This window comes from Schistocerca gregaria, unplaced genomic scaffold (genome assembly GCF_023897955.1).
Source record: "Schistocerca gregaria isolate iqSchGreg1 unplaced genomic scaffold, iqSchGreg1.2 ptg000156l, whole genome shotgun sequence".
In the NCBI taxonomy this organism is placed as follows: domain Eukaryota; kingdom Metazoa; phylum Arthropoda; class Insecta; order Orthoptera; family Acrididae; genus Schistocerca; species Schistocerca gregaria.
In genome coordinates this window covers 2,662,707-2,688,952 of record NW_026061720.1, presented here as the reverse complement: position 1 = coordinate 2,688,952, position 26,246 = coordinate 2,662,707, and positions in this window count along the sequence as shown.

Here is a 26,246-nt window from a genome sequence, read left to right as displayed (position 1 = left end):
GTTTCCGAAGAACATGTGGAAGCGTTCAGTAATCTATAGACATTCAGAGTGTTGATGAAACACAGAAATTGCATCGGGATTGAATACAACAGGCACCATGCGGTCTTTGCTCCATGGGAGTAATGTCTCAAACTGTCTACGCTTTGATCGATTCCTATAAGACCAGTAGTAGTTTACGAAGCACATCTGGAGGCATTCTGTAATCTGTGGACTATCAGCGTGTTGATGAAATATAGAAATTGCATCGGGATTGAATACAACAGGCACCATGCATACTTTTCTCCAAGGGGGTAATGTGTCAATCTGACTACGCTTTGATCGTTCATTGGAAGACCAGTAGTAGTTTCCGAAGCACATGTGGACGCGTTCTGTAATCTATGGACCTTCAGAGTGTTGATGAAACACATAAATTGCATCAGGATTTAATTCAAGAGGCACCATGAGGAATTTTCTCCATGTGAGTAATGTCTCAAACTGTCTACGTTTTGATCGATTCCTGGGAGCCCAGTAGTAGTTTACGAAGCACATCTGGAGCATTCTGGAATCTGTGGACTATCAGAGTGTTGATGAAACACAGAAATTGCATCATGATTGAATACAACAGGCACCATGCGAACTTTCTTCCACGGGAGTAATGTCTCAAACTATCTACGCTTTGATCGTTCTCTGGGGGACAGGTAGTAGTTTCCGAAGCACATCTGGAGGCATTCTGTAATCTGTGGACTATCAGAGTGTTGATGAAACACAGAAATTGCATCGGGATTGAATACAACAATCACCGTGCGGACTTTTCCCCATGGGAGTAATGTCCCAAACTGTCTACGCTTCGATCGTTCCCTGGAAGACCAGTAGTAGTTTCCGAAGCACATCTGGAGGTATTCTGTAATGTGTGACCCTCAGAGTGTTGATTAAACACAGAAATTGCATCGGGATTGTATACAACAGGCACCATTCGGACTTTTCTCAATTGGAGTCATGTCTCAAACTGTTTACGCTTTGATCGATGAATGGAAGACGAATAGAAGTTTCCGAAGCACATCGTCAGGAATTCAGTAACCTGTGGACCTTCAGAGTGTTGATGAAAAACAGAAATTGCATCTGCATTGAATACAACAATCACCAAGCGGACTTTCCTCCATAGGAGTAATGTCTCAAACTGTCTACGCTTCGATCGTTCCCTGGAAGGCCAGTAGTAGTTTCTGAAGCACATGTGGAGTCGTTCTGTAATCTCTGTTCATTCACAGTGTTGACGAAACACAGAAATTGCATCGGGATTTAATTCAACAGGCCCCATGTGGACTTTTCACCATGGGAGTAATGCCTCAAACTGTCTACGATTTGATCGATTCCTGAAAGTCCAGTAGTAGTTTCAGAAGCACATCTGCAGGCATTCTGTAATCTGTGAACCGTCTGAGTGTTGATGAAACACAGAAATTGCGTCGGGATTGTTTACAACAGGCACAATGCGGACTTTTCTAAATGGGAGCAATGTCTCAAACTGTTTACGCTTTGATCGTTCCCTGGAAGACCAGTAGTAGTTTCCGAAGCACATCTGGAGGCATTCAGTAATCTGTGGACCTTTAGAGTGTTGATGAAACACAGAAATTGCATGGGGATTGAATACAACATTCACCTTGCGGGATTTTCTCCTTGGGAATAATGTCTCAAACTGTCTACGCTTTGATCGTTATCTGGGAGACTAGTAGTAGTTTTCGAAGCATATCTGGAGGCATTCTGTAATCTGTGGACCTTCGGAGTGTTGATGAAACCAAGAAATTGCATCGGGATTCAATGCAACAGGCACCATGCGGACTTTACTCCATGGGAGTAATGTCTAAAACTATCTACGCTTTGATCGTTCCCTGGAGCAGAAGTAGTAGTTTCCGATGCACATCTGGAGGCATTCTGTAATCTGTGGACTATCAGAGTGTTGATGAAACATAGAAATAACATCGGGATTGAATACAACAGGCACCAAGCGGACTTTTCTCCATCGGAGTAATGTCTAAAACTATCTACGCTTTGATCGTTCCCTGGAGCACAAGTAGTAGTTTCCGAAGCACATCTGGAGGCATTCTGTAATCTGTGGCCTATCTGAGTGTGGATGAAACACAGAAATTGCATCGGGATAGAATACAACAATCACCAAGCGGACTTTCCTCCATAGGAGTAATGTCTCAAACTGTCTACGCTTCGATCGTTCCCTGGAAGGCCAGTAGTAGTTTCCGAAGCACATGTGGAGTCGTTCTGTAATCTCTGTACATTCACAGTGTTGACGAAACACAGAAATTGCATCGGCATTTAATTCAACAGGCCCCATGCGGACTTTTCACCATGGGAGTAATGCCTCAAACTGTCTACGATTTGATCGATTCCTGAAACAACAGTAGTAGTTTCAGAAGCACATCTGCAGGCATTCTGTAATCTGTGAACCATCAGAGTGTTGATGAAACACAGAAATTGCGTCGGGATCGATTACAACAGCACAATGCAGACTTTTCTAAATGGGAGTAATGTCTAAAACTGTTTACGCTTTGGTCGTGCCCTGGAAGACCATTAGCTGTTTCCGAAGCACATCTGGAGGCATTCTGTAATGTGTGGACCTTCAGAGTGCTGATGAAACAAAGAAAGTTCAACGGGATTGAATACAACAGGCACCATGCGGACTTATCTCCAAGGGAGTAATGTCTCAAACTGTCAACGCTTTGATTGATCCTTGGAAGACCAGTAGTAGTTTCCGAAGCTCAACTAGAGGCATTCTGAAATCTGTGGACCTTCAGAGTGTAGATGAATCACAGTAATTGCATCGGGATGGAATGCAACATGCACCATGAGAAGTTTTCTCCATGGGAGTAATGTCTCAAACTGCCGACGCTTTGATCGAGCCCTGGAAGATCAGTAGTAGTTTCCGAAGCACATGTGGAGGCTTCCAGTAATCAGTGTACCTTCAGACAGTTGAGGAAACACAGAAATTGCATCGGGATTGAATACAACAGGCACCAAGCTGACATATCTCCATGTGAGTAATGTCTCTAACTGTCTACGCTTTGATCGATTACTAGAAGACCAGTAGTAGTATCCGAAGCACATCTGGAGCATTCTGTAATCTGTGAACCTACAGAGTATTGTAGAAACATAGCAATTGCAACGGAATTGAATACAACCGGCACCATGCGGACTTTTCTCCGAGGGAATAATGTCTCAAACTGTCTACGCTTTGATCGATTCCTGGAAGACCAGTAGTAGTTTCCGAAGCACATCTAGAGGCCATCTGTAATCTGTGGACCTTCAGAGTGCTGATGGAAAACAGACATTACATCGGGATTGAATACAACAGACTCCATGCCGACTTTTCTCCATGAGAGTAATGTCTCAACCTGTCTATGCTTTGTTCGTACCCTGGAGGACCAGTAGTAGATTCCGAAGCTCATCTGGAGGCATTCTGTAATCTGTGGACCTTCAGAGTGTTGATGAAACACAGAAATTGCATCGCGTATGAATACAACAGGCACCATGCGAACTTTCTTCCACGGGAGTAATGTCTCAAACTATCTACGCTTTGATCGTTCTCTGGGGGACAGGTAGTAGTTTCCGAAGCACATCTGGAGGCATTCTGTAATCTGTGGACTATCAGAGTGTTGATGAAACACAGAAATTGCATCGGGATTGAATACAACAATCACCGTGCGGACTTTTCCCCATGGGAGTAATGTCCCAAACTGTCTACGCTTCGATCGTTCCCTGGAAGACCAGTAGTAGTTTCCGAAGCACATCTGGAGGTATTCTGTAATGTGTGACCCTCAGAGTGTTGATGAAACACAGAAATTGCATCTGCATTGAATACAACAATCACCAAGCGGACTTTCCTCCATAGGAGTAATGTCTCAAACTGTCTACGCTTCGATCGTTCCCTGGAAGGCCAGTAGTAGTTTCTGAAGCACATGTGGAGTCGTTCTGTAATCTCTGTTCATTCACAGTGTTGACGAAACACAGAAATTGCATCGGGATTTAATTCAACAGGCCCCATGTGGACTTTTCACCATGGGAGTAATGCCTCAAACTGTCTACGATTTGATCGATTCCTGAAAGTCCAGTAGTAGTTTCAGAAGCACATCTGCAGGCATTCTGTAATCTGTGAACCGTCTGAGTGTTGATGAAACACAGAAATTGCGTCGGGATTGTTTACAACAGGCACAATGCGGACTTTTCTAAATGGGAGCAATGTCTCAAACTGTTTACGCTTTGATCGTTCCCTGGAAGACCAGTAGTAGTTTCCGAAGCACATCTGGAGGCATTCAGTAATCTGTGGACCTTTAGAGTGTTGATGAAACACAGAAATTGCATGGGGATTGAATACAACATTCACCTTGCGGGATTTTCTCCTTGGGAATAATGTCTCAAACTGTCTACGCTTTGATCGTTATCTGGGAGACTAGTAGTAGTTTTCGAAGCATATCTGGAGGCATTCTGTAATCTGTGGACCTTCGGAGTGTTGATGAAACCAAGAAATTGCATCGGGATTCAATGCAACAGGCACCATGCGGACTTTACTCCATGGGAGTAATGTCTAAAACTATCTACGCTTTGATCGTTCCCTGGAGCAGAAGTAGTAGTTTCCGATGCACATCTGGAGGCATTCTGTAATCTGTGGACTATCAGAGTGTTGATGAAACATAGAAATAACATCGGGATTGAATACAACAGGCACCAAGCGGACTTTTCTCCATCGGAGTAATGTCTAAAACTATCTACGCTTTGATCGTTCCCTGGAGCACAAGTAGTAGTTTCCGAAGCACATCTGGAGGCATTCTGTAATCTGTGGCCTATCTGAGTGTGGATGAAACACAGAAATTGCATCGGGATAGAATACAACAATCACCAAGCGGACTTTCCTCCATAGGAGTAATGTCTCAAACTGTCTACGCTTCGATCGTTCCCTGGAAGGCCAGTAGTAGTTTCCGAAGCACATGTGGAGTCGTTCTGTAATCTCTGTACATTCACAGTGTTGACGAAACACAGAAATTGCATCGGCATTTAATTCAACAGGCCCCATGCGGACTTTTCACCATGGGAGTAATGCCTCAAACTGTCTACGATTTGATCGATTCCTGAAACAACAGTAGTAGTTTCAGAAGCACATCTGCAGGCATTCTGTAATCTGTGAACCATCAGAGTGTTGATGAAACACAGAAATTGCGTCGGGATCGATTACAACAGCACAATGCAGACTTTTCTAAATGGGAGTAATGTCTAAAACTGTTTACGCTTTGGTCGTGCCCTGGAAGACCATTAGCTGTTTCCGAAGCACATCTGGAGGCATTCTGTAATGTGTGGACCTTCAGAGTGCTGATGAAACAAAGAAAGTTCAACGGGATTGAATACAACAGGCACCATGCGGACTTATCTCCAAGGGAGTAATGTCTCAAACTGTCAACGCTTTGATTGATCCTTGGAAGACCAGTAGTAGTTTCCGAAGCTCAACTAGAGGCATTCTGAAATCTGTGGACCTTCAGAGTGTAGATGAATCACAGTAATTGCATCGGGATGGAATGCAACATGCACCATGAGAAGTTTTCTCCATGGGAGTAATGTCTCAAACTGCCGACGCTTTGATCGAGCCCTGGAAGATCAGTAGTAGTTTCCGAAGCACATGTGGAGGCTTCCAGTAATCAGTGTACCTTCAGACAGTTGAGGAAACACAGAAATTGCATCGGGATTGAATACAACAGGCACCAAGCTGACATATCTCCATGTGAGTAATGTCTCTAACTGTCTACGCTTTGATCGATTACTAGAAGACCAGTAGTAGTATCCGAAGCACATCTGGAGCATTCTGTAATCTGTGAACCTACAGAGTATTGTAGAAACATAGCAATTGCAACGGAATTGAATACAACCGGCACCATGCGGACTTTTCTCCGAGGGAATAATGTCTCAAACTGTCTACGCTTTGATCGATTCCTGGAAGACCAGTAGTAGTTTCCGAAGCACATCTAGAGGCCATCTGTAATCTGTGGACCTTCAGAGTGCTGATGGAAAACAGACATTACATCGGGATTGAATACAACAGACTCCATGCCGACTTTTCTCCATGGGAGTAATGTCTCAACCTGTCTATGCTTTGTTCGTACCCTGGAGGACCAGTAGTAGATTCCGAAGCTCATCTGGAGGCATTCTGTAATCTGTGGACCTTGATAGTGTTGATGAAACACAAAATTGCATCGGGATTGAATACAACAGGCACCATGCGGACTTTTACCCTTGAGAGTAATGTCTCAAACTGTCAACTCTTTGATCGTTATCTGGAAACCAGTAGTAGGACCCGAAGCATATCTGGAGGCATTCTGTGATCTGCGGAACTTCACAGTGTTGTTGAAACACAGAAATTGCATCGTGTTTTAATTCAACAGGCCCCATGCGGACTTTTTTCCATGGGATTAATGTCTCAATCTGTTTACGCTTTGATCGTTCCCTGGAAGACCAGTAGTAGTTTCCGAAGAACATGTGGAAGCGTTCAGTAATCTATAGACATTCAGAGTGTTGATGAAACACAGAAATTGCATCGGGATTGAATACAACAGGCACCATGCGGTCTTTGCTCCATGGGAGTAATGTCTCAAACTGTCTACGCTTTGATCGATTCCTATAAGACCAGTAGTAGTTTACGAAGCACATCTGGAGGCATTCTGTAATCTGTGGACTATCAGCGTGTTGATGAAACATAGAAATTGCATCGGGATTGAATACAACAGGCACCATGCATACTTTTCTCTAAGGGGTAATGTGTCAATCTGTCTACGCTTTGATCGTTCATTGGAAGACCAGTAGTAGTTTCCGAAGCACATGTGGACGCGTTCTGTAATCTATGGACCTTCAGAGTGTTGATGAGACACATAAATTGCATCAGGACTTAATTCAAGAGGCACCATGTGGAATTATCTGCATGTGAGTAATGTCTCAAACTGTCTACGTTTTGATCGATTCCTGGGAGACCAGTAGTAGTTTACGAAGCACATCTGGAGCATTCTGGAATCTGTGGACTATCAGAGTGTTGATGAAACACAGAAATTGCATCATGATTGAATACAACAGGCACCATGCGAACTTTCCTCCACGGGAGTAATGTCTCAAACTATCTACGCTTTGATCGTTCTCTGGAGGACAGGTAGTAGTTTCCGAAGCACATCTGGAGGCATTCTGTAATCTGTGGACTATCAGAGTGTTGATGAAACACAGAAATTGCATCGGGATTGAATACAACTGTCACCGTGCGGACTTTTCCCCTTCGGAGTAATGTCCCAAACTGTCTACGCTTCGATCGTTCCCTGGAAGACCAGTAGTAGTTTCCGAAGCACATCTGGAGGTATTCTGTAATGTGTGACCCTCAGAGTGTTGATGAAACACAGAAATTGCATCGGGATTGTATACAACAGGCACCATTCGGACTTTTCTCAATTGGAGTCATGTCTCAAACTGTTTACGCTTTGATCGATGAATGGAAGACGAATAGAAGTTTCCGAAGCACATCGTCAGGAATTCAGTAACCTGTGGACCTTCAGAGTGTTGATGAAAAACAGAAATTGCATCTGCATTGAATACAACAATCACCAAGCGAACTTTCCTCCATAGGAGTAATGTCTCAAACTGTCTACGCTTCGATCGTTCCCTGGAAGGCCAGTAGTAGTTTCTGAAGCACATGTGGAGTCGTTCTGTAATCTCTGTTCATTCACAGTGTTGACGAAACACAGAAATTGCATCGGGATTTAATTCAACAGGCCCCATGTGGACTTTTCACCATGGGAGTAATGGCTCAAACTGTCTACGATTTGATCGATTCCTGAAAGTCCAGTAGTAGTTTCAGAAGCACATCTGCAGGCATTCTGTAATCTGTGAACCGTCCGAGTGTTGATGAAACACAGAAATTGCGTCGGGATTGATTACAACAGGTACAATGCGGACTTTTCTAAATGGGAGCAATGTCTCAAACTGTTTACGCTTTGATCGTTCCCTGGAAGACCAGTAGTAATTTCCGAAGCACATCTGGAGGCATTCAGTAATCTGTGGACCTTTAGAGTGTTGATGAAACACAGAAAATGCATGGGGATTGAATACAACATTCACCTTGCGGGATTTTCTCCTTGGGAATAATGTCTCAAACTGTCAACGCTTTGATTGATCCTTGGAAGACCAGTAGTAGTTTCCGAAGCTCAACTAGAGGCATTCTGAAATCTGTGGACCTTCAGAGTGTAGATGAATCACAGTAATTGCATCGGGATGGAATGCAACATGCACCATGAGAAGTTTTCTCCATGGGAGTAATGTCTCAAACTGCCGACGCTTTGATCGAGCCCTGGAAGATCAGTAGTAGTTTCCGAAGCACATGTGGAGGCTTCCAGTAATCAGTGTACCTTCAGACAGTTGAGGAAACACAGAAATTGCATCGGGATTGAATACAACAGGCACCAAGCTGACATATCTCCATGGGAGTAATGTCTCAAACGATCTACGCTTTGATCGTTCCCTGGAAGACCAGTAGTAGATTCCGAAGCACATCTGGAGGCATTCTGTAATCTGTGGTCTATCACATTGTTGATGAAACACAGAAATTGCATCGGGATTGAACACAACAGACACCATGCGGAATTTTCTAAATCGGAGCAATGTCTCAAATTGTGTACGCTTTGATCGATTTCTGGAAGACCAGTAGTAGTTTCCGAAGCACATCTGGAGGCATTCTGTAATCTGCGACGAAACACAGAAATTGCATCGGGATTGAATACAACAGGCACCATGCTGACTTATCTCCATGTGAGTAATGTCTATAACTGTCTACGCTTTGATCGATTCCTGGAAAACCAGTAGTAGTATCCGAAGAACATCTGGAGGCATTCTGTACTCTGTGGACCTTCAGAGTGTTGATGGAACACAGAAATTACATCGGGATTGAATACAACAGGCACCATGTGGACTTTTCTCTATGGGAGTAATTTTTAAAACTGTGTACGCTTTGATCGATTCCTGGAAGAACAGTGGTAGCTCCCAAAGCACATCTGGAAGCATTCCGTAAAATGTGGGCCTTCAGAGTGTTGATGAAAAACAAAAATTGCATCGGCATTGAATGCAATAGGCACCATGCAGACTTTTCTCCATGGGAGTAATGTCTCAAACTGTCTACGCTTTGATCGATACTTGGAAGACCAGTAGTAGTTTCTGAAGCACATCTAGAGGCATTCTGTAATCTGTGGACCTTCGGAGTGTAGATGAATCACAGTAATTGCATCGGGATTCAATGCAACAAACACCATGAGGACTTTTCTCCATGGGAGTAATGTCTCAAACTGTCTACGCTTTGATCGTTCCCTGGAAGAGCAGTAGTAAATTTCGAAGCACATCTGGAGGCATTCTGTAATCTGTGGACCTTCATAGTGTTGATGAAACACAGAAATTGCATCGGGATTGAATACAACAGTCACCATGCTGACTTGTGTCCATCGGAGTAATGTCTCAAACTGTCTACGCTTTGATCGATCTGTGGAAGACCAGCAGTAGTTTCCCAAGCACATCTGGAGGCATTCTGTAGTCTGTGGACTATCAGAGTGTTGATGAAACACAGAAATTGCATAGGGATTTAATTCAAGAGGCACCATGCGGACTTTTCTATATGGGAGTAATGTGTCAAACTGTCTACGCTTTGATCGATTCCTGGAAGACCAGTAGTAGCTTCCGAAGCACATCTGGAGGCATTCTGTAAGCTGTGGACCTTCATAGTGTTGATGACATACAGAAATTGCATCGGGATTGAATACAACATGCACCTTGCGGACTTTTCTACATGGGAGTAATGTCTCAAACTGTCTACGCTTTGAATGTTCGATGGTAGACCGGTAATAGTTTCCGAAGCACATCTGGACGCATTCTGTAATCAGTGGACTATCAGAGTGTTGATGAAACACAGAAAATGCAACGGGATTTAATTCAAAAGCCACCATGCTCACTTTTCTCCTTGGGAGTAATTTCTCAAGCTGTCTACGCTTTGATCGTTCTGTGGAAGACCAGTAGTAGTTTCCGAAGCACATCTGGAGGCATTCTGTAATCTGTGGACTATCAGTGTTGATGAAACACAGAAATTGCATAGGGATTTTTTGCAACAAGCACCATGAGGACTTTTCTCCATGGGAGTAATGTCTCAAACTATGTACGCTTTGATCGTGCCCTGGAAGACCATTAGCTGTTTCCGAAGCACATGTGGAGGCTTTCAGTAATCTGTGTACCTTCAGACAGTTGAGGAAACACAGAAATTGCATCGGGATTGAATACAACAGGCACCATGCTGACTTATCTCCATGTGAGTAATCTCTCTATTTGTCTACGCTTTGATCGTTTCCTGGAAGACCAGTAGTAGTATCCGAAGCACATCTGGGGCTTTCTGTAATCTGTGAACCTACAGAGTATTGTAGAAACATAAAAATTCCACGGGATTGAATACAACCGGCACCATGCGGACTTTTCTCCGAGGGAATAATGTCTCAAGGCGTCTACGCTTTGAACGTCCGATGGAAGAACGGTATTAGTTTCCGAAGCACATCTGGAGGTATTCTGTTATCTGTGGACCATCAGAGTGTTGATGAAACACAGAAATTGCATCGTGATGGAATACAACAGGCACCATGCGGACATTTCTGCAAGGGAGTAACGTCTCATACTGTCTACGCTTTGATCGTTCTCTGGAAGACCAGTAAAAGTTTTCGAAGCACATCTGGAGGCATTCTGTGATCGGTGGACCCTCAGAGTGTTGATGAAACACAAATATTGCATCGTCATTGTATACAACAATCACTATGTGGACTTTTCTCCATGGGAGTAATGTCTCAAAGTGTCTACGCTTCAATCGTTCCCTGGAAGACCAGTACTAGTTTCCGAAGCACATGTGGAGATGTTATGTAATCTGTGGACCATCTGAGTGTTGATGAACCACAGTAATTGCATCGGGATTTAATTCAACAGGCACCATGCGGACTTATCTCCATGGGTGTAATGTCTCAAACTGTCTACGCTTTGATCGATTCTTGGAAAACCAGTAGTAGTTTCCGAAGCACATCTGGGGCATTCTGTAATCTGTGGACAATCAGAGTGTGTGTGAAACACAGAAATTGCATCGGCATTCAATACAATAGGCACCATGCTTCCTTTTCTCCATGGGAGTAATGTCTCGAACTGTCTATGCTTTGATCGATTCTTATAAGACCAGTAGTAGTTTCTGAAGCACATCTATAGGCATTGTGTAATTTGTGGAACTTCAGAGTGATGATGAAACACAGAAATTACAGCGGTATTGAATACAACAGTCACCATGGGCACTTTTCTCCATGGGAATAATTTCTCACACTGTCTACGCATTGATCGTCCCCTGGAAGACCAGTAGTAGTTTACAAAGCACATCTGGTGGCATTCTGTAATCCCTGGACCTTAAGAGTGTTGGTGAAACACAAAAATTGCATCGGCATTGAATACAATAGACACCATGCTCACTTTTCTCCATGGGAGTAATGTCTCAAACTGTCTACGCTTTGTCGATTCCTGGAAGACCAGTAGTAGCTCCCAAAGAACAGCTGGAGTCATTCTGTAATGTGTTGAGCTTCAAAGTGTTGATGAAACACAGACATTGCATAGGCATTAAATACAATTGGCACCATGCTCCCTTTTCCATGGGAGTAACGTAACGAACTGTCTACGCTTTGATCGATTTTTAGAAGAACAGTAGTAGTTTCTGAAGCCTTCTGGAGGCATTGTGTAACTTGTGGACCTTCAGATTGTTGATGAAACACAGAAATTGCAGCGAGATTGAACACAACAGTCACCATGCGGACTCTTCCCCATGGGAATAATGTCTCAAACTGTCTTCGCTTTGATCGTTTCGTTTAAGACCAGTAGTAGCTTCCGAAGGACATCAGGAGGCATTCTGTAATCTGTGGACCTTCAGAGTGTTGATGAAAAACAGAAATTGCGTCGGCTTTCAATACAACAGGCACCAAGAGGACTTTTCTCCATGGGAGCAATGTCTCACACTACTTCGCTTTGATCGATTCTTGGAAGACCAGTAGTGTTTTTCGAAGCACATCTGGAGGCATTCTGTAATCTGTGGATCTTCAGAGTGTTGATGAAAAACAGAAATTGCATCGGCTTTCAATACAACAGGCACCTTTAGGACATTTCTCCATGGGAGCAATGTCTCAAACTGTCTACGCTATGATCGTTTCTTGGAAGACCAGTAGTAGTTTCCGAAGCTCATGTGGAGGCATTCTGTAATCTGTGGACGTTCAGAGTGTAGAGGAAAAACAGAAATTGCATCGGCTTTCAATACAACACTCACCATGAGGACTTTTCTCCATGGGAGCAATGTCTCAAACCGTCTACGCTTTGATCGTCCCCTGGAAGACCAGTAGTAGTTTCCGAAGCACATCTTGACTCATTCTGTAATCTGTAGACTTTCAGAGTGTTGATGAAATACAAAAATTGCATCGGCATTGAATACAATGGACACCATGCTTCCTTTTCTCCATGAAAGTAATGTCTCAAACTTTCTACGCTTTGATTGATTCTTAGAGGACCAGTAGTAGTTTCTGAAGCACATCTGGAGGCATTCTGTAATCTGTGGACCTTCATAGTGTTGATGAAAAACAGAAATTGCATCGGCTTTCAATACAACAGACACCATGATCACTTTTCTCCAAGGGAGCAATATCTAACACTGTCTACCGCTTTTATCGTTCCCTGGAAGACCAGTAGTAGTTTCCGAAGCCCATCTGGAGGCATTCTGTAATCTGTGGACTATCAGAATTTTGATGAAGCACAGAAACTGCATCGGCATTGAATACAACAATCACCATGTGGACATTTCTCCATGGGAGTAATGTCTCAAAGTGTCTACGCTTCAATCGTTCCCTGGAAGACCAGTAGTAGTTTCCGAATCACATGTGGAGGCGTTCTGTAATCTGTGGACCTTCTGAGTGTTGATGAACCACAGTAATTGAATCGGGATCTAATTCAACAGGCACCAATCGGACTTATCTCCATGTGTGTAGTGTCTCAAACTGTTTACGCTGTGATCGATTCTTGGAAAACCAGCAGTAGTTTCGGAAACAAGTCTGGAGGCATTCTGTAATCTGTGGACTTTTCAGAGTGTTGATGAAATACAGAAATTGTGTCGGAATTGAATACAACATGCACCATGCGGACTTTTCTCAATGGCAGTAATGTCTCGAACTGTCTAGGCTTTGATCGATTCTGGGAAGACCAGTAGTAGTTTCCGAAGCACATCTTGAAGCATTCTGTTATTTGTGGACCTTCAGAGTGTTGATGAAACACAGAAATTGCAGCGAGATTGATCACAACAGTCACCATGCGGACTTTTCCCCATGGGAATAATGACTCACACTATCTACGCTTTGATCGTCCCCTGCAAGACCAGTAGTAGTTTCCGAAGCACATCTGGAGGCATCCTGTAATCTGTGGACCTTCTGAGTGTTGATGAAACACAAAAATTGCATCGGCATTGAATACAATTGGCACCATGCTTCCTTTTCTCCCTGGGAGTTATGTCTCACACTGTCTACGCTTTGATCGTCCCCTGGAAGGCCAGTAGTAGTTTCATAGCACATCTGGAGGCATTCTGTAATCTGTGGACCTTCAGAGTGTTGATGTAACACAAAAATTGCATCGGCGTGGAATACAATAGGCAACAAGCAGACTTTTATCCATAGGAGTAATGTCTCAAACTTTCTACGCTTTGATCGTTCCCTGGAAGACCTGTAGTAGTTTCCAAAGCACATCTGGAGGCATTCTGTAGTCTGTGGTCCTTCATAGTGTTGATGAAAAACAGAAATTGCATCGGCTTTCAATACAACAGGCATCATGAGGACTTTTCTCCGTTAGAGCAATATCTCACACTGTGAACGCTTTGATTGTTCTCTGGAAGACCAGTAGTAGTTTCCAAAGCACATCTGGAGGCATTCTGTAGTCTGTGGACTATTTTAGTTTTGATGAAACACAGAAATTGCCTCGGCAATGAATACAACAATCACCATACGGACTTTTCTCCATGGGGGTAATGTCTAAAAGTGTCTACGCATCAATCGTTCGCTGGAAGTCCAGTAGTAGTTTCCGAAGCATATCTTGAGGCATTCTGTTATCTGTGGACCTTCTGAGTGTTGATGAAACACAGTAATTGCATCATGATTTAATTAAACAGGTACTATTCGCACTTTTCTCCATGGGTGTAAAGTCTCAAACTGTCTACGCTTTGATCGATTCTTGGAAGACCAGTAGTAGTTTCCGAAGCACATCTGGAGGCATTCTGTAATCTGTGGAACTTCAGAGTGTTGATGAAATACAGAAATTGCGTCGGGATTGAATACAACATGCACCATGCTTCCTTTAATCCATCGTAGTAATGTCTCAAACTGTCTACGCTTTGATCGATTCTTAGAAGACCAGTAGTAGTTTCTTTAGCACATCTGGAGGCATTGCGTAATTTGTGGAAATTCAGAGTGATGATGAAACACAGAAATTGCAGCGAGATTGAACACAACAGTCACCATGCGGACTTTTCTTCATGGCAATAACGTCTCTCACTGTCTACGCTTTGATCGTCCCTGGAAGACCAGTAGTAGTTTCCGAAGCACATCTGGAGGCATTCTGTAATCTGTGGACTATTAGAGTGTTGATGAAACACAGAAATTGCATCGGGATTTAATTCAACAGGCACCATGCGGACTTTTCTCCATGGGAGTAATGTCTCAAACTGTCTACGCTTTGATCGATTCTTAGAAGACCAGTAGTAGTTTCTGAAGCACATCTGGAGGCATTGTGTAATTTGTGGACCTTCAGAGTGTTGATGAAAAACAGAAATTGCATCAGCTTTCAATACAACAAGCACCATGAGGACTTTTCTCCATGGGAGCAATGTCTCACACAGTCTACGATTCGATCGTTCCCTGCAAGACCAGTAGTCGTTTCCGAAGCACATCTACAGGCATTCTGTAATCTGTGTACCCTCAGAGTGTTGATGAAACACAAAAATATCATCAGCATTGAATACAATAGGCACCATGCGGACTTTTCTTCATGGGAGTAATGTCTCAAACTATCTACGCATTGATCGTTCCCTGGAAGACCAGTAGTAGTTTCCGAAGCGTATCTGGAAGCATTCTGTAATCTGTCGACTATCAGAGTGTTGATGAAACACAAAAATTGCATCGGCATTGAATACAACAATCACCATACGGACTTTTCTCCATGAGAGTAATGTCTCAAAGTGTCTACGCTTCGATCGTTCCCTGGAAGACCAGTAGTAGTTTAACTAGCACATCTGGAGGCATTCTGTAATCTGTGGACTATCAGAGTGTTGATGAAACACAGAAATTGCATCGGGATTTAATTCAACAGGCACCATGCGGACTTTTCTCCATGGGAGTAATGTCTCAAACTTTCTACGCTTTGATCGATTCTTAGAAGACCAGTAGTAGTTTCTGAAGCACATCTGGAGGCATTGTGTAATTTGTGGACCTTCAGAGTGATGATGAAACATAGAAATTGCAGCGATATTGAACACAACAGTCACCCTGCGGACTTTTCTCCATGGGAATAATGTCTCATACTGTCGACGCTTTGATCGATTCTTGGAAGACCAGTAGTAGTTTCCGAAGCACATCTGGGGGCATTCTGTGATCAGTGGACCTTCAGAGTGTTGATGAAGCACAGAAACTGCATCGGCATTGAATACAACAATCACCATGCGGACATTTCTCCATGGGAGTAATGTCTCAAAGTGTCTACGCTTCAATCGTTCCCTGGAAGACCACTAGTAGTTTCCGAATCACATGTGGAGGCGTTCTGTAATCTGTGGACCTTCTGAGTGTTGATGAACCACAGTAATTGCATCGGGATTTAATTCAACAGGCACCAATCGGACTTATCTCCATGTGTGTAGTGTCTCAAACTGTTTACGCTGTGATCGATTCTTGGAAAACCAGCAGTAGTTTCGGAAACAGGTCTGGAGGCATTCTGTAATCTGTGGACTTTTCAGAGTGTTGATGAAATACAGAAATTGCGTCGGAATTGAATACAACATGCACCATGCGAACTTTTCTCAATGGCAGTAATGTCTCGAACTGTCTACGCTTTGATCGATTCTCAAAAGACTAGTAGTAGTTTCCGAAGCACATCTGGAGGCATTGTGTAACTTGTGGACCATCAGAGTATTGAAGAAACACAGAAGTTGCAGCGAGATTGAACACAACAGTCACCATGTGGCTTTTTCTCTACAGGAGTAATGTCTCAAACTGTCTTCGATTTGATCGTTCCGTTTAAGACCTGTAGTAGCTTCCAAAGCACATCTGGAGGCATTCTGTAGTCTGTGGACCTTCAGGGCGTTGATGAATAACAGAAATTGCATTGGCTTTCAATACAACAGGCACCATGAGAGCTTTTCTCCATGGGAGCAATGACTCAAACTGTCTACGCTTTGATCGATTCTTGGAAGACCAGTAGTAGCTTCCGAAGCACATCTTGAGGCATTCTGTTATTTGTGGACCTTCAGAGTGTTGATGTAACACAAAAATTGCATCGGCATTGAATACAATTGGCACCATGCTTCCTTTTCTCCCTGGGAGTTATGTCTCACACTGTCTACGCTTTGATCGTCCCCTGGAAGGCCAGTAGTAGTTTCATAGCACATATGGAGGCATTCTGTAATCTGTGGACCTTCAGAGTGTTGATGTAACACAAAAATTGCATCGGCGTGGAATACAATAGGCACCATGCAGACTTTTATCCGTAGGAGTAATGTCTCAAACTTTCTACGCTTTGATCGTTCCCTGGAAGACCTGTAGTAGTTTCCAAAGCACATCTGGAGGCATTCTGTAGTCTGTGGTCCTTCATAGTGTTGATGAAAAACAGAAATTGCATCGGCTTTCAATACAACAGGCATCATGAGGACTTTTCTCCATTAGAGCAATATCTCACACTGTGAAGGCTTTGATTGTTCCCTGGAAGACCAGTAGTAGTTTCCAAAGCACATCTGGAGGCATTCTGTAGTCTGTGGACTATTTTAGTTTTGATGAAACACAGAAATTGCCTCGGCATTGAATACAACAATCACCATACGGACTTTTCTCCATGGGGGTAATGTCTCAAAGTGTCTACGCATCAATCGTTCGCTGGAAGTCCAGTAGTAGTTTCCGAAGCATATCTTGAGGCATTCTGTTATCTGTGGACCTTCTGAGTGTTGATGAAACACAGTAATTGCATCATGATTTAATTAAACAGGTACTACTCGTACTTTTCTCCATGGGTGTAAAGTCTCAAACTGTTTACGCTTTGATCGATTCTTGGAAGACCAGTAGTAGTTTCCGAAGCACATCTGGAGGCATTCTGTAATCTGTGGACCTTCAGAGTGTTGATGAAATACAGAAAAAGCGTCGGTATTGAATACAACATGCACCATGCTTCCTTTATTCCATCGTAGTAATGTCTCAAACTGTCTACGCTTTGATCGATTCTTAGAAGACCAGTAGTAATTTCTTTAGCACATCTGGAGGCATTGCGTAATTTGTGGAAATTCAGAGTGATGATGAAACACAGAAATTGCAGCGAGATTGAACACAACAGTCACCATGCGGACTTTTCTCCATGGCAATAACGTCTCTCACTGTCTACGCTTTGATCGTCCCTGGAAGACCAGTAGTAGTTTCCGAAGCACATCTGGAGGCATTCTGTAATCTGTGGACTATCAGAGTGTTGATGAAACACAGAAATTGCATCGGGATTTAATTCAACAGGCACCATGCGGACTTTTCTCCATGGGAGTAATGTCTCAAACTGTCTACGCTTTGATCGATTCTTAGAAGACCAGTAGTAGTTTCTGAAGCACATCTGGAGGCATTGTGTATTTTGTGGACCTTCAGAGTGTTGATGAAAAACAGAAATTGCATCAGCTTTCAATACAACAAGCACCATGAGGACTTTTCTCCATGGGAGCAATGTCTCACACTGTCTACGATTCGATCGTTCCCTGGAAGACCAGTAGTAGTTTCCGAAGCACATCTACAGGCATTCTGTAATCTGTGTACCCTCAGAGTGTTGATGAAACACAAAAATATCATCGGCATTGAATACAATAGGCACCATGCGGACTTTTCTTCATGGGAGTAATGTCTCAAACTATCTACACATTGATCGATCCCTGGAAGACCAGTAGTAGTTTCCGAAGCATATCTGGAAGCATTCTGTAATCTGTCGACTATCAGAGTGTTGATGAAACACAGAAATTGCATCGGCATTGAATACAACAATCACCATACGGACTTTTCTCCATGAGAGTAATGTCTCAAAGTGTCTACGCTTCGATCGTTCCCTGGAAGACCAGTAGTAGTTTAACAAGCACATGTGGAGGCGTTCTGTAATCTATGGACCTTCTGAGTGTTGATGAACCACAGTAATTGCATCGGGATTTAATTCATCAGGCACGAAGCGAACTTATCTCCATGTGTGTAGGGTCTCAAACTGTCTACGCTGTGATCGATTCTTGGAAAACCAGCAGTAGTTTCGGAAGCAAGTCTGGAGGCATTCTGTAATATGTGGAATTTTCAGAGTGTTGATGAAATACAGAAATTGCGTCGGGATTGAATACAACATGCACCAAGCTTCCTTTACTCCATGGGATTAATGTCTCAAACTGTCTACGCTTTGATCGATTCTTAGAAGACCAGTAGTAGTTTCATAAGCACATCTGGAGGCATTGCGTAATTTGTGGAAATTCAGAGTGATGATGAAACACAGAAATTGCAGCGAGATTGAACACAACAGTCACCATGCGGACTTTTCACCATGGCAATAACGTCTCTCACTGTCTACGCTTAGATCGTCCCTGGACGACCAGTAGTAGTTTCCGAAGCACATCTGGAGGCATTCTGTGATCAGTGGACCTTCAGAGTGTTGATGAAACACAAAAATTGCATCGGCATTGAATACAATAGGCACCATGCAGACTTTTCTCCATGGGAGTAATGTCTCAAACTGTATACGCTTTGAACGATTCTTAGAAGACCAGTAATATTTTCTGAAGCACATCTGGAGGCATTGTGTAATTTGTGGACCATCAGTGTGATGATGAAACACAGAAATTGCAGCGGGATTGAACACAACATTCACCATGCGGACATTTCTCCATGGGAATAATGTATCACACTGTCTATGATTTGATCGTCCCCTGGAAGACCAGTAGTAGTTTCCGAAGCACATCTGGAGGCATTCTGTAATCTGTGGACCTTCAGAGTGTTGATGAAACACAAAAATTGCATCGGCATTGAATACAATAGGCTCCATGCTTCCTTTTCTCCATGGGAGTAATGTCTCAAACTGTCAACGCTTTGATCGATTCTTAGAAGACCAGTGGTAGTTTCTGAAGGACATCTGGAGGCATTGTGTAATTTGTGGACCTTCAGAGTGATGATGAAACACAGAATTTGCAGCGAGATTGAACACAACAGTCACCACGCGGACTTTTCTCCATGGGAATTATGTATCACACTGTCGACGATTTGATTGTCCCCTGGAAGATCAGTAGTAGTTTTCGAAGCACATCTGGAGGCATTCTGTAATCTTTGGACCTCCAGAGTGCTGATGAAATACAAAAATTGCATCGGCATTGAATACAATAGGCACAATTCAGACTTTTCTCCATGGGAGTAATGTCTCAAACTGTCTACGCTTTGATTGATACTTGGAAGACCAGTAGTAGTATCCGAAGCACATCTAGGGGCATTGTGCAAGTTGTGGACATTCCGAGTGTTGATGAAACACACAAATTGAAACGAGATTGAATACAACAGGCACCATGCGGACTTTTCTCCATGGGAGTAATGTTTCAAACTATCTACGCTTTGATCGTTCCCTGGAAGACCAGTAGTAGTTTCCGAAGCACATCTGGAGGCATTCTGAAATCTGTGGATTATCAGAGTTTTGATGAAACACAGAAATTGCATCGGGATTGAATACAACAGGTACCATGCGGACTTTTCTATATGGGAATAATGTCTCAAACTGTCTACGTTTTGATCGATTCCTGGAAGAACAGAAGTAGCTCCCAAAGCTCAACTGGAGTAATTCCGTAATCTGTGGACCTTCAGAGTTTGATGAACCACAAAAATTGTAGCGGCATTGAATACAATAGGTACCATGGTTACTTTTCTCAATGGGAGTAATGACTCAAACTGTTTACGCTTTGATCGATTCTTAGGCGACCAGTAGTAGCTTCTAAAGCACTTCAGGAGGCACTCTGTTATCTGTGGACCTTCAGAGTGTTGATGAAAAACTGATATTGCGTCAGCTTTCAATACAACAAGCACCATGAGGACTATTCTCCATGGGAGCAATGTCTCACACTGTCTACGCTTTGATCGTTTCCTGGAAGACCAGTAGTAGTTTAACAAGCACATGTGGAGGCGTTCTGTAATCTGTGGTCCTTCTGGGTGTTGATGAAACACAGAAATTGCATCTGGATTTAATTCAACAGGCACCATGCTGACTTTTCTCCATGAGAGCAATGTCTCAAACTGTCTACGCTTTGATCGTTCCCTGGAAGACCAGTAGTAGTTTCCCAAGCACATCTGAAGGCATTTTGTAATCTGTGGTCCTTCAGAGTGTTGATGAAAAACAGAAATTGCATCGGCTTTCAATACAACAGGCACCATGAGGACTTTTCTCCATGGGAGTAATATCTCACACTGTCTACCCCTTTTATCGTTCCCTTTAAGACCATTAGTAGTTTCCGAAGCCCATCTGGAGGCATTCTGTGGTCTGTGGACTATCAGAATTTTCATGAAACACAGAAATTGCATCGGCATTGAATACAACAATCACCATTCGGATATTTCTCCATGGGAGTATTGTCACAAAGTGTCTACGCTTCAATCGTTCCCTGGAAGACCAGTAGTAGTTTCCGAAGCACATGTGGAGGCGTTCTGTAATCTGTGGATCTTCTGAGTGTTGATGAACCACAGTAATTGCATCGGGATTTAATTCAACAGGCACCAAGCGGACTTATCTTCATGTGTGTTCTGTCTCAAACTGTCTACGCTCTGATCGATTCTTTGAAAACCAGCAGTAGTTTCGGAAGCATGTCTGTAGGCATTCTGTAATCTGTGGACTTATCAGAGTGTTGATGAAATACAGAAATTGCATCGGGATTCAATACAACAGGCACCATGCGGACTTTTCACCAATGGAGTAATGTCTCAAACTGTCTACGCTTTGATCGATTCCTGGAAGTTGAGTAGTAGCTCCCAGAGGACAGCTGGAGTCATTTTGTAATGTGTGTAGCTTCAGAGTGTTGATGAAACACAGAAATTGCATCGGCATTGAATACAATAGGCACCATGCTTCCTTTTCTCCATTAGAGTAATGTCTCGAACTGTCTACGCTTTGATCGATTCATGGAAGACCTGTAGTAGATTCCGAAGCACATCTTGAGGCATTCTGTTATCTGTGGACCTTCAGAGTCTTGATGAAACACAGAAATTGCAGCGAGATTGAACACAACAGTCACCATGCGTACTTTTCTCCATGGGAAAAATCTCTCACACTGTCTACGCTTTGATCGCCCCTGGAAGACCAGTAGTAGTTTCCGAAGCACATCTGGAGGCATTCTGTAATCTGTGGACCTTCAGAGTGTTGATGAAACACAAAAATTGCATCAGCATTGAATACAACAGTCACCATGCGGACTTTTCTCCATGGGAGTAATGTCTCAAACTCTCTACGCTTTGATCGATTCTTGGAAGACCACTAGTATTTTCCAAAGCACATCCAGAGGTATTGTGTAATTTGTGTACCTTCAGAGTGATGAAGAAACACAGAAATTGCAGCGAGATTGAACACAACAGTCACCATGTAGACTTTTCTCCATGGGAATAATGGCTCAAAATGTCTACGCTTTGATCGATTCTTAGAAGACCAGTAATAGTTTCTGAAGCACATCTGGAGGCATTGTGTAAATAGTGGACCTTCAGAGTGTGGATGAAACACAGAAATAGCATCGGCATTGAATACAACAGTGACCATGCGGACTTTTCCCCATGGGAGTAATGTCTCAAACTGTCTACGCTGTGACCGATACTTGGAAGACCTGTAGTACTTTCCAAAGCACATCTGGAGGCTTTGTGTAAGTTGTGGACCTTCAGAGTGATGATGAAACACAGAAATTGCAGCGAGATTGAACACAACAGGCACCATGCGGACTTTTCTCCATGGCAATAGTGTCTCTCACTGTCTACGCTTTGATCGTCCCCTGGAAGACCAGTAGTAGTTTCCGAAGCTCATCTTGAGGCATTCTGTAATCTCTGGACCTTCAGAGTGTTGATGAAACAGAAACATTGCATCTGCATTGAATACAATAGGCACCATGCAGACTTTTCTCCATGGGAGTAATGTCTCAAACTATATACGCTTTGATCGATTCTTAGAAGACCAGTAGTAGTTTCTGAAGCACATCTGGAGGCATTGTGTAATTTGTGGACCTTCAGAGTGATGATGAAACACAGAAATTGCAGCGAGATTGAACACAACAGTCACCATGCGGACTTTTCTCCATGGGAGTAATGTCTCAAACTGTCTACGCTTTGATCGTTTCTTAGAAGACCAGTAGTAGTTTCTGAAGCACATCTGGAGGCATTGTGTAATTTGTGTACCTTCAGAGTGATGATGAAACACAGAAATTGCAGCGAGATTGAACACAACAGTCACCACGCGGACTTTTCTCCATGGGAATAATGTCTCACACTGTCAACGCTTTGATCGTCCCCTGGAAGACCAGTAGTAGTTTCCGAAGCACATCTGGAGCATTCTGTAGTGTGTGGACCTCCAGAGTGTCGATGAAACACAAAAATTGCATCGGCATTGAATACAATAGGCACTATACAGACTTTTCTCCATGGGAGTAATGTCTCAAACTGTCTACGCTTTTATCGATTCTTAGAAGACCAGTAGTAATTTCTGAAGCACATCTGGAGGCATTGTGTAATTTGTGGACCTTCAGAGTGATGATGAAACACAGAAATTGCAGCGAGATTGAACACAACATTCACCATGCGGACATTTCTCCATGGGAATAATGTCTCACACTGTCTACGATTAGATCGTCCCTGGAAGACAAGTAGTAGTTTCCGAAGCACATCTTGAGGCATTCTGTAATCTGTGGACCTTCAGAGTGTTGATGAAACACAAAAATTGCATCTGCATTGAATACAATAGGCACCATGCAGACCTTTCTCCATGGGAGTAATGTCTCAAACTGTCTACGCTTAGATCGATTCTTAGAAGACCAGTAGTAATTTCTGAAGCACATCAGGAGGCATTGTGTAATTTGTGGACCTTCAGAGTGATGATGAAACACAAAAATTGCAGCGAGATTGAACACAACATTCACCATGTATCACACTGTCTACGATTTGATCGTCCCCTGGAAGACCAGTGGTAGGTTCCGAAGCACATCTGGAGAAATTCTGTAATCTGTGGACCTTTAGAGTGTAGATGAGACACAAAAATTGCATCTGCATTGAATACCATAAGCACCATGCAGACTTTTCTCCATGGGAGTAATGTCTCAAAGTGTCTACGCTTAAATCGTTCCCTGGAAGACCAGTAGTAGTTTCCGAAGCTCATCTTGAGGCATTTGTAATCTCTGGACCTTCAGAGTGTTGATGAAACAGAAACATTGCATCTGCATTGAATACAATAGGCACCATGCAGACTTTTCTCCATGGGAGTAATGTCTCAAACTATATACGCTTTGATCGATTCTTAGAAGACCAGTAGTTGTTTCTGAAGCACATCTGCAGGCATTGTGTAATTTATGGACCTTCAGAGTGATGATGAAACACAGAAATTGCAGCGAGATTGAACACAACAGTCACCATGCGGACTTTTCTCCATGGGAATAATGTGACACATTGTCAACGCTTTGATCGTCCCCTGGAAGACCAGTAGTAGTTTCCGAAGCACACCTGGAGGCAATCTGTAATCTGTGGACCTTCAGAGTGTTGATGAAACACAAAAATTGCACCGGCATTGAATACAATAGGCACCATGCTTCCTTTTCTCCATGGGAGTAATGTCTCAAACTGTCTACGCTTTGACCGATTCTTAGAAGACCAGTAGTAATTTCTGAAGCACATCTGGAGGCATTGTGTAATTTGTGGACCTTCAGAGTGATGATGAAACACAAAAATTGCAGCGAGATTGAACACAACATTCACCATGTATCACACTGTCTACGATTTGATCGTCCCCTGGAAGACCAGTAGTAGTTTCCGAAGCACATCTGGAGGCATTCTGTAACTGTGGACCTTCAGAGTGTTGATGAGACACAAAAATTGCATCGGCATTGAATACAATAAGCACCATGCAGACTTTTCTCCATGGGTGTAATGTCTCAAACTGTCAACGCTTTGATCGATTCTTAGAAGACCAGTAGTAGTTTCTGAAGCACATCTGGAGGCATTGTGTAATTTGTGGACCTTCAGAGTGATAATGAAACACAAAAATTGCAGCGAGATTGAACACAACATTCACCATGTATCACACTGTCTACGATTTGATCGTCCCCTGGAAGACCAGTAGTAGTTTCCGAAGCACATCTGGAGGCATTCTGTAACTGTGGACCTTCAGAGTGTTGATGAGACACAAAAATTGCATCGGCATTGAATACAATAAGCACCATGCAGACTTTTCTCCATGGGAGTAATGTCTCAAACTGTCAACGCTTTGATCGATTCTTAGAAGACCAGTAGTAGTTTCTGAAGCACATCTGGAGGCATTGTGTAATTTGTGGTCCTTCAGAGTCATGATGAAACACAGAAATTGCAGCGAGATTGAACACAACATTCACCATGCGGACATTTCTCCATGGGAATAATGTCTCAAACTGTCTACGCTTTGATCGTTCCCTGGAAGACCACTATTAGTTTCCGAAGCACACCTGGAGGCATTCTGTATCTGTGTACCATCAGAGTGTTGATGAAACACAAAAACTGCATCGGCATAGAATACAATAGGCACCATGCATCCATTTCTCCATGGGAGTAATGTCTCAAACTGTCTACGCTTTGATCGATACTCGGAAGACCAGTAGTAGTGTCCGAAACGCATCTAGAGGCATTGTGTAATTTGTGGACATTCAGAGTCTTGATGAAACACACAAATTGAATCGAGATTGAATACAACAGGCACCATGCGGACTTTTCTCCATGGGAGTAACGGCTCAAACTGTCTACGCTTTGATCGATTCTTAGAAGACCAGTAGTAGTTTCTGAAGCACATCTGGAGGCATTGTGTAAATTGTGAACCTTCAGAGTGTTGATGAAACAAAGAAATTGCAGCGAGATTGAACACAACAGTCACCATGCGGACTTCTCTCCATGGAACTAATGTCTCAAGTTGTTTTAGATTTGATCGTTCCCTGGAAGACCAGTAGTAGCTTCCGAAGAACATCTGGAGGCATTCTGTAATCTGTGGACATTCAGAGTGTTGATGAAACACAAAAATTGCATCATCACTGGCAACAAATGGCACCATGCGGACTTTTCTCCATTGGAGAAATGTCTCAAATTATCTACGATTTGATAGATTCTTAGAAGACCAGTAGTAATTTCTAAAGCACATCTGGAGGCATTGTGTAATTTGTGGACCTTCGGAGTGATGATGAAACACAGAAAATGTAGCGAGATTGAACACAACAGTCACCATGCGGACTTTTCTCCATGGGAATAATGTCTCACACTGTCTACGCTTTGATCGTCCCCTGGAAGACCAGTAGTAGTTTCCGAAGCACATATAGAGGCATTCTGTAATCTGTGGACCTTCAGAGTGTTGATGAAACACAAAAATTGCATCGGCATTGAATACAATAGGCACCATGCTTCCTTTTCTCCATGGGAGTAATGTCTCAAACTGTCTACGCCTTGATCGATTCATAGATGACCAGTAGTAGTTTCTGAAGCACATCTGGAGGCATTGTGTAATTTGTGGACCTTGTGAGTGATGATGAAACACAGAAATTTCAGCGACATTGAACAAAACAGTCACCATGCGGACTTTTCTCCATGGGAATAATGTCTCACACTGTCTACGCTCTGATCGTCCCCTGGAAGACCAGTAGTAGTTTCCGAAGCACATCTGGAGGCATTCTGTAA